We start from the raw sequence: 9,455 nt of genomic DNA on the forward strand, positions 1-9,455 counted from the left end.
AGAGTCAGGGCACTAGGTGGAAAAGCACGTGAAGAAAGATGCACTAATTCATGGCTCCTACTGCCACTCACATAGAGCAAGCCCCAAAAAAAAAAAAAAAAAAAAAACACATGGTTTTATCAAAGTAACTGCATTAAAGTGGCACTTAAAGTTCAAAAATAGTTGTCCCTGAGTTACTAGGTCATTTGCTGCTTGCTGAAGAGTCAGATCCCAAGTTTCACCTCAATAGATTGCTAGCAGAATTACAGCAATAGGAGAGCAAAATTCTAACTCCACTTTGCCACAAGCAACCACCATGTGAACAATTTCTGATTTAAGAGTAAAAAGGGAGGGATCCCATCTCTTAAAAAAATTTTTTTTTAATTAGCCAGGCATGGTGGCACACACCTACAGTCCTAGCTACTCAGGAGGCTGAGGCAGGAGGATCACTTGAGCCCAGGAGGTCAAAGCTGCAGTTAGCTATGATCGTTGCCACTGCACTCCAGCCTGGGTGACAGAGAGACCCAGTTTCTTTAAAAAAAAAAAAAAAAGGGAAAAAGGATTGCATTCCAAGTCCCTTGAGGGTGTACAGTGCTGACATTTTGGGGCAACTATTTTTACAGAGTCTTTGGAAAAAAACCAACTCACAGAGTTCTTGAAGAACACTGGTTTCCAATGAATCAATTTCCAGTCACAACACATTTACGGGTTTTTATAAGGTTTGTGGGTTTGTATAATGTTTACGGGTTTTTATAATGCTTCGGAGTAGAGAACAGACAGGGGTTTAGAAAAAAATCACTCTCTACTGTGACGACATCCTCAACCATTTTATTTCCGCTTAGAAAAGGACATACAACGTTTGTAGAGGTCTGGGCTCTTGGCAGCAGTTCCTTCACTCTTCTGCCAAAGCATTTCTGCAAACCCCACAGAGCAGAGATGCACGAATTCTCACTGATTCTCACAATCAAACACCATGTCCCATCTGCTACTGTTTCAAGTTCTATCCCTTATAAGCCAAAGACTACTTCCCACACACAACCTCACAATCAACATAAAGGAGCCTAGGGCCTGCCTTTAACACTGCACATGTTCATTTTACCAATTGCTTAAGTTGTTTCAGAAAACGGTATGATATGAAATATATTTAAGCTCAAACATTAATCAAATCCAAGTGTACTATTGTTAGTGATGGGATACGTCAAATAGCAAAGTGTTTACCCCTGTAATGCTTTTAGATTCACATGAGAGTCTAGATAGAACCAAATACATATACTGCCATGGCCATGTGATTTTCAAGTATTAAAAGTTCATTTGCATAAGGAATCAACCTGAGATTTTCCTAAACCACTTCTCTGGCATTCAGTATTATAGCCTTCATTCAATACAATAAAAGCCAACAACTTGACAATTATTGAAAAAAAATTATATTTTGGAAGAACTCACTACATAAGGTGACAGAATTCCAAAATCAAATTACATGAAAATATACATCGCAATTTCTTTGTACAATAGGTGAGAAAAATCTGCAGTATAGAAGAATAGAGGCAAAGAAATATGAAGGACTAAGGAGAAGGGTATGAGAGTAAATAGTATTTGTAATAGCAAACCCAGAAGTTAGGTAGAAAGCCTGTAGCTGTGCATGCTTCATTTATCCAACCTTAATACTGGGCAACTGAAGGGGGAAAAGTCAGATTTGCTATTGTTTGGGGGAAATTTTCCGTAAGTTGAATTAAGAACCATCTATTTGTAGTTCTTGGGGGGTAATGACTGGGATCAAGAGCTCACAACAGCCAATAAATGTTATTGCTATATCCAATCCAAGAGGTGGGTGCAACTAGAATATAAAAAGGACAAAGCACCTAGTGATGACTCCTTCGAAGTCATCATTAAAAATCAAGTAATTGCTCATTAAGTATTTCAGTATTGGAACTAAATCATTTGAGAACATTCTGGCAGATAAGAGATAAAGCAAAGGGGAGTGTGTCAAAACAAAGAAGATACAAAAGTTTAGTAAGTGAAAAGAGTTTAATGAAGCCTCAATGGTTTAAGGGAAATTAAATGGAAACTTTTAATCCTAATTGCTTTTCATCTGACATGCTTAAAGGAATCCTTTTAAACTGATAAGAAACAATGAATAGGAAAGAAAACCTGCTAAAATCTTTTAGAATTTACACGATTCTTATTCTACTACAAGAAAGCATTATTTGGTACAAGGTGTATTTGTGGATGTACATGAACAGTATATATATTATCCGGATCATGTTGTGCTATGTACAGGTCTTTACAATTCTTCCTGAAGGTTAAAACAGTTCATTAGAATTCCAAATGCGTAATCATCTGTAAGTTGGCACTTGTTAGGCTCTTGTCAGCATTGATAACTGGCATGTTTTATTGCAGCCCAGTTCCAGCCAGTGTTTGCCAACTTGTACAACAGAAGTCCAGCAATAGGTGGGTAGAGTGCAGGAAAAACAGTGCCATGTTTCTCAATTGGAGACCTACAACAACAAAAACAACATTATATAGTCAATTTATCAATTACAAAAGAATTAACTGTAAGTAGGTTTTCTCCGTATTAGATTTATTGGGCAACAAATCCTTATTTCATTCTGAGCTCACTTTGTCTCTGTCTATTATGGTAGCTCACAGCCACGAGGGTCTATTCAATCTTACATGTAAATTAACTGACATTAAGTACAATTTACAATGTAGTTCCTCAGTCATGTTAACCACATTTTACGTGCTCAACAGTCACATGTGGCTAGTGACTGGCAAGCTGAACGGCACAGCTATGTCTTTATCATCACAGAAAGTTCTAATGGACAGCACTAATTTAGATTTTTCAATACTTCAAATATCTTTCAACTTATATTAAATCTAGAATCCATAAGAGAGGATTTAAAAGTCAAGTGATTTAAACATTTGAGGATATTCAGAGAAACAGCTTAAGACTGCCACACTTCCCAACTTGCTAAATTCTATCCACCTCACTATAGCTCCCTTCAAACCCATTTTCTCCACAAAGCCTGCCACAAATGACCCTCCATCCCAATTACAGTTTCTGTTTTCAATCTGTTGGCCTCGTATCGTCAAATTAGACTGTAAGTCAAGAACACATATACGTAAAACGCAGGACCATCTCATCAAGTCTTACATGCCCAGCAGCATGCTAAGTGCTTTACAAACTCATTTTCTGAATGCTCACATCACCATTATGAAGGAGTCTCCCCGTCTAAAGGTGAGATAAGTTCACATAGCCAATAAATGGCTTTCCTGTTCAAAAAGTTAGAAAAACACTAGGCTGAAGTTTTTGTTTGTTATTTATTTGAGACAGGGTCCCACTCTGTCCCTCATGCTGGAGTGTAATGGCATGAACACGGCTCACCACAGCCTCCGCGCTCAAGTGATCTTCACACCTCAGCCTCCCAAATAGCTGGGACCACAGGTGCACACCACCATGCCCAGCTGATTTTTAAATTTTTTTGTAGAAACAGGATCTCACCACGTCACCCAGGCTGGTCTTGAACCACAGGCTCAAGCAACGCTGCCACCTCGGCCTCCCAAAGCATTGGGATTACAGCCATGTGCTACTGAACCCAGTGGTTAAAGCTTTAAAAGTCTCACTTTTCAGAGTCTTTATTATATTAATGTGTGCTTTGAAAGGGGGGTGGGTGGGGGCGCCAAGGACAGCAGAAAAGGAAACACCTATTAGGATTACATCTTTAAGTCAAGTGTTCCAAAGAACTCAGAAACTCTGAATCTATTGCCATGCACAATTTTGGGCAAAAGAATTCAAACAGAAGATGACTAAGAAATCAAGGGATATAATTTTAAATTCCTCACAGAGAAGCCAAATATACTTAAGAGTTATGGCAAATTTTAACTCACACCAGACATGTTCAAAATTCAGCGTGCTTCCTGAAGCCCAACATGAATTTATCAATCTTTTTTTTTTTTCTTTTGAGACAGAGTCTTGCTCTGTCACCCAGGCTGGAGTGCAGTGGCGAGATCTCAGCTCACTGCAAGCTCTGCCTCCCGGGTTCGCGCCATTCTCCTGCCTCAGCCTCCCAAGTAGCTGGGACTACAGGCGCCTGCCACTGTGCACCACCATGCCTGGCTAGTATTTTGTATTTTTAGTAAAGATGGGGTTTCATCCTGTTAGCCAGGATGGTCTCGATCTCCTGACCTCGTGATCTGCCCACCTCGGCCTCCTAAAGTGCTGGAATTAGAGGCGTGAGCCACCGCGCCCGGCCAAATTTATCAATTTTACAATCACTCAAATGCAACCATAGCAAAAGCTCTGTTGTGGGGAGAAAGAAAGCTGTTTAGACGACCTCCCTGCAAGATCCTGAGAGGTAGAACGACTGCTAAATGTCTTTCCAAAATACATGTACCAATCAATGTAAATGGCCCTTAGCAAAGCATGAAATGTACTAAATAACAAATATATCACCTTCACCAGATACACATATGCACATACATATTTTTATTAGAAAATCAAAAGACATACACTGAAACTCAAGAGATGGCCAGGCACAGAGGCTCCTGCCTGTAGTCTCAGCGCTTTGGGAGGCCAAGGTGGGAAGACTGTTAGACACCAGGAGTTCAAGACCAGCCTGGGCAACAGGAGACCCTTGTCTCTACAATAAGTAATATAATTAGCCAGCCATGGTGACACATGCCTGCAGTCCCAGCTACTCGGGAGGCTGAGGTGGGAGGATCACTTGGAGCTCAGAGTTCAAGGCTGCACTGAGACATGAGTGTACCACTGCACTGAAGCCTGCGTGACAGTGAGAGTGAGACCTTGTCTCAAAAAAGGAGCAGAACAGGGCAGGGGAGGACGCCACTGCACTCCAGCCTAGGCAACAGAGCAAGACTCCCATCTTAAAACACACAAAGTCAGGTGACCTAGCCTTTTAATAGCACAGTTCCAGTTTTAGATAGCATTACCCTTTTCAGCAGGGGAAAAGGGAAATCCATCCCTCTTCCCTTTTAATAAAACTTACACTAAACTCTAAAGAGACAAGGCCTCAGCACCAAAAAGGCAGGTTTTGTCATTCTTTTCTCCAGAAAGGTAAACGTGAAAACTGAATTACCAGCACAGCACTGCAAATAAATGGGGCTGACTTGAAACAGTCATTTACATTTCAAGCATATCCACCTCATAGAATTTATGTTTCAATATTAATTGAAATTATATCAATTGCACTGGTCATTTGCCTCAAATGTTCTCATAATTATGCCTGCTTTTTAACCTAAAAATCTGGAGATGGTTTTACCACCAAAGAACCTGAGTGTCTTATTCCATTTATTAATATTGCTAAAACTAGAGTCAAGTTCTTAATTTTCCATATGGCTACAAAACCTAATCTTCTAAAAAGATCTAAAAAGATATATAAAACAGACCAACGTGCTCCCAAATAGAAGCCACTTTTTGATGTTAATGACAAAAATAAAAGTAATTCTTCAATCACAGGCAAGTATTTCAATGATCTTAAGTGTTTCAATGATCTCGTAAGTGAAAACAGCCAATACCAATGAAATTTTCCCCATTACCCTTCACAAAAAATGCTTCCAAAAGTTCCAAATCACCCTACACAGTCACCCAGTGTACTCTTGACCCATCACCAATCCACTGACTTCTTCCCCCACACTGGGGCCGTGCTGCTCCTCTTCTTCTACCATGGGATTGGTGAGCAGCTCTAACACCAACTTCCTTTCCGAGCTCTCTGTGAGAACTCACTCTCCTAACTCTCCTGCGTGTTACCAAGCCAGTCTCTGTCTCTTCCTCCTGTCCCCTAAATGTGCAGTCTCCAAGCTGTTGTCCTTGACCCTGGTAAGTACTGCTCTTTCTACACCAAACAGATCTTCATCCCTACTCTGGAGACTTGCAATGTCACCAGCAGCCCTACTTCTAACACCCAAAATTGAGTCATGGTCTGCTTCTAATCCTACTGAAGCCTTTTTTTGTTTTTTTGGAGACAGAGTTGCCCTCTGTCACCCGGGCTGGAGTGCAGTGGTGCAATCTCCGCCTCCCAGGTTGAAGTGATTCTCCTGCCTCAGCCTCCCGAGTAGCTGGGATTACAGTCGCGCACCACCATCCCGGCTAATTTTTTTTCTATTTTTAGTAGAAAGCGGTTTTGCCATGTTGGTCTCAAACTCCCACACACCCACCTCGGCCTCCAAAAGTGCTGGGATTACAGGCATGAGCCACTGCCCCTGGCCTCCACTGAAGTTTTTAATGTGGTTTAACCTTACTTTATTTTATGCTTGGTCTACCTGGCTAGACAAACAGCTCTTTACAGGCCAGTATAATGTATCTGTCGTATTCTATGTGTTCCCTCCTTCCCCAAGAGGACAGTGCCTTTGCAAATGTGTGAGAAATTACTATGGACTCATGCCCCACATCTGCAACGAGGTAAGGCGGGCAGCCTTCTACCTTACCGTGCTGAGTTACACGATGCATAGCCTTCTACCTTGCCGTGCGGAGTTACCCAACGCATAGCCTTCTACCTTACTGTGCGGAGTTACATGATGCATAGCACTTACGCTGGGGCAGTTCCCCAGGACATGGATTCTGAAGCAGAGATTTGAGGTTTGTCAGGAGGTGCTCTCAAAAACAAAGAGTGAGGGATGCAAGCTTAGACAAAGGGAGAAGATAAACTAATTCAAGGTAGTTGAAACAAAGGCCTCAGTCAATACTATGTTAGAATGACCTTCCCGAGAATTCCCAAACAAGACAAAAGAGCCAGTTGACCAGGCCTCTGTACCAACCCAATTCCACCCACCTAATCCACTAGTCATGGAATGCAGGTAAGCACCAGGGATTCCAGAAGCTTGGGAATGACTGCTTCCCTCAAGGCAGTCTGCCGACACCGGGCGCACCCTCTCTCACCTGCTCCCTCTGATGAAGCCAACTGCCATGTTGTGAACTGACTCACGGAGAGGCCTGCAGGAGACAGAACTGAGGGAGAACTCCAGCCAACAGGCAGTGAGGAGGAACTCAGTCGTGCTTGGAAGCAGATGCACCCCAGTTGAGTCAACACCTTGACCACAGCCTTGTGAGGGACCTGGAGTCAACCAAGTCACACCCAGATCCCATGGCCATGGAAATCATGAGATAATAAATGTTGTTTCAAGCCACTACGTTTTAGTAATTTGTTAGGTAGCAATAAAGAACGAATACAGTCCCTCTAGCCTTAATGCCGAGCAGAGCCCTCCTTTCCAGTGGTATGCAGTAGCCATGGTGCTGATCTGTGCCAAGGGGAGGATTTGTTTCCTTCTCCTCTCTATTCTTCCTACCCCACAGCTGAATTAGAACATAAGGTATAAGAAACTAATAATCTCTATATAGGGCGAGGTGTAAACACTAACAAAATGTGAGATAAAGCCTGGGCCAAGCAGCATCCACAGTAATCCGTGCATTTTGAGAAAATATGTGTGGCTCATGGACTTGAATGTAGATAAATATGTATTTTCAAATAATCTTAAATTGATTTCATTTTCAGTTCAGCCCAGACAGACTATACATTTTTCAAGTGTTTATAGTGAGTTTTCGTTCACATCTATGTCCCATCACATGACTGAAAACACAAAAAATACTCAGAAAGTGCGTGGTGACAAAGCCGTGAGAAAAGCCAGCCTCCAACAAGAGACAGGTGAGGCTGCTGACTATTCAGTTTACAAAGCCGGACTTGGGGAAACAGGTATCTTTATACTTTTTTTTGAGATGGAGTCTCACTCTCTTGGCTCACTGCCTCTGCCTCCTGCAACCTCTGCCTCCGGGATTCAAGTGATTCTCCTGCCTCAGCCTCCCAAGTAGCTGGAATTACAGGCACCCGCCACCACGCCTGGCTAATTTTTGTATTTTTAGTAGAGACGGGGTTTCACCATGTTGGCCAGGCTGGTCTTGAACTCCTGACCTCAAGTGATCCACCCATCTCGGCCTCCCAAAGTGCTGGGATTACATGCATGCGCCACCGTGCCCGGCCTAAGGAAACAGGTTTCCATGGTATAAAGCCTAAATACAAAAAAATCGTGTAATGACAATGACATTTAAAAATTAGGTGCACATCTCAATAAAAAGAAGACAAACTCATTTATTTAAGCATTTGATATAGCAGGGTTGCCCAATCCTTTGGCTTCCCTGAACCACACTGGAAGACAAATTGTCTGGGGCCACACAAAATACACTGACACTAACCATAGCTGATGAACTTAAAAAGGAAAAAAGAAAGAGAAATCTTAATGTTTTAAGAAATTTTACGGATTTATGCTGGGCTGCATTCAAAGCTGTCCTGGGATACATGTGGCCCACAGGCTGCAGGCTGGACGAGCTAGCATACTATACTCTGAGTATAACCCATTGTTAGAACACACAAGTGAAGTCACAGATTTTGGTGTGATGTATATTTAATCCAATTTTTAAATGATTACACTTTTAGTTCAACTAACGATTGGTTTAGGTACTTACTGAGGCATTTACTTCCCTAGCAGATTTTTAAAAGGTAGTGAAAATAGGAACAATTTTTAGACTTCATGGTATATCTCATAGTAAAGGGGAGCACTTCCGGTTATAAGAAGATCTAAAAGCACATCTAAATTTTTTCTAGAAACCAGAGACATTAAACATGAAAACAGGATAAATGGTGGATAGACTTTAGCTTTACTTCTGACTTAAACCTTTGCATCTGATACATTTAATCACAAAAATAACAAATTAAAATTAAGATAAACAAGCCAACCGTTGAAAAAGACAAATGCCCATGGCCAGGCACTGTGGCTCACGCCTGTAATCCCAGCACTTTGGGAGGCCAAGGTAGGTGGATCACTTGCAGTCAGGAGTTCAAGACACCAACATGGTGAAACCCCGTCTCTACTAAAAAACACAAAATAAGCCAGGAGTGGTGGTATACACCTGTAATCCCAGCTACTTGGGAAACTGAGACAGGATAATTGCTTGCACCTGGGAGGTGGAGGTTGCAGTGAGCCGGGATCACGCTGTTGCACTCCAGCCCGGGCAATGAGAGCAAAACTCCAACTAAAAAAAAAAGCCCAAAACAGATCAACACATAGTGGTTGATGTGTTGGAAATCTGATTTTATAACATAACAAGCACTGTGTACCAGTGGTGAAAGCAAGGACTTGTCAATAAATGGTATAGTCAACAGTTATACATCAGGGGAAAAGGGGGTTAATGTTCAACCTCTACCTCATACCATACACAAAATCAATTTCAGTGGATTCAACCCAAATATGAAAGGCAAAACAGATTTTTGGTGTTTAAAAAAAGAGCAGGCTTTCTAGCTAAGAAACGAAAAGTAAAATCCATAAAGGAAAAAGACTAGTAAGTTCACCTGCATTAAAATTAAGAACCTCAGGCCGGGTGCGGTGGTTCATGCCTGTAATCCCAGCACTTTGGGAGGCTGAGGCACGAGAATTGCTTGAACCCAGGAGGCGGAGGTTGCAGTGAGCTGAGA

The 9,455-nt window shown here is 41.9% G+C and overlaps 1 protein-coding gene across 1 annotated transcript in view; it reads right to left on the reverse strand.

Moving 5' to 3' along the window:
- Nucleotides 1-1,387: 1,387 nt before the first annotated feature.
- Nucleotides 1,388-9,455, reverse strand: part of UBE2G1 (ubiquitin-conjugating enzyme E2G 1) — a 70,002-nt gene continuing 61,934 nt past the window's right edge. The window contains exon 6 of the mRNA XM_011980458.1: nucleotides 1,388-2,474. The gene's annotated coding sequence lies outside the window, so the exon portion shown is untranslated. The remainder of the gene's footprint in view (nucleotides 2,475-9,455) is intronic.

The sequence above is a fragment of the Mandrillus leucophaeus genome, unplaced genomic scaffold, assembly GCF_000951045.1.
Source record: "Mandrillus leucophaeus isolate KB7577 unplaced genomic scaffold, Mleu.le_1.0 Scaffold212, whole genome shotgun sequence".
Taxonomy (NCBI): domain Eukaryota; kingdom Metazoa; phylum Chordata; class Mammalia; order Primates; family Cercopithecidae; genus Mandrillus; species Mandrillus leucophaeus.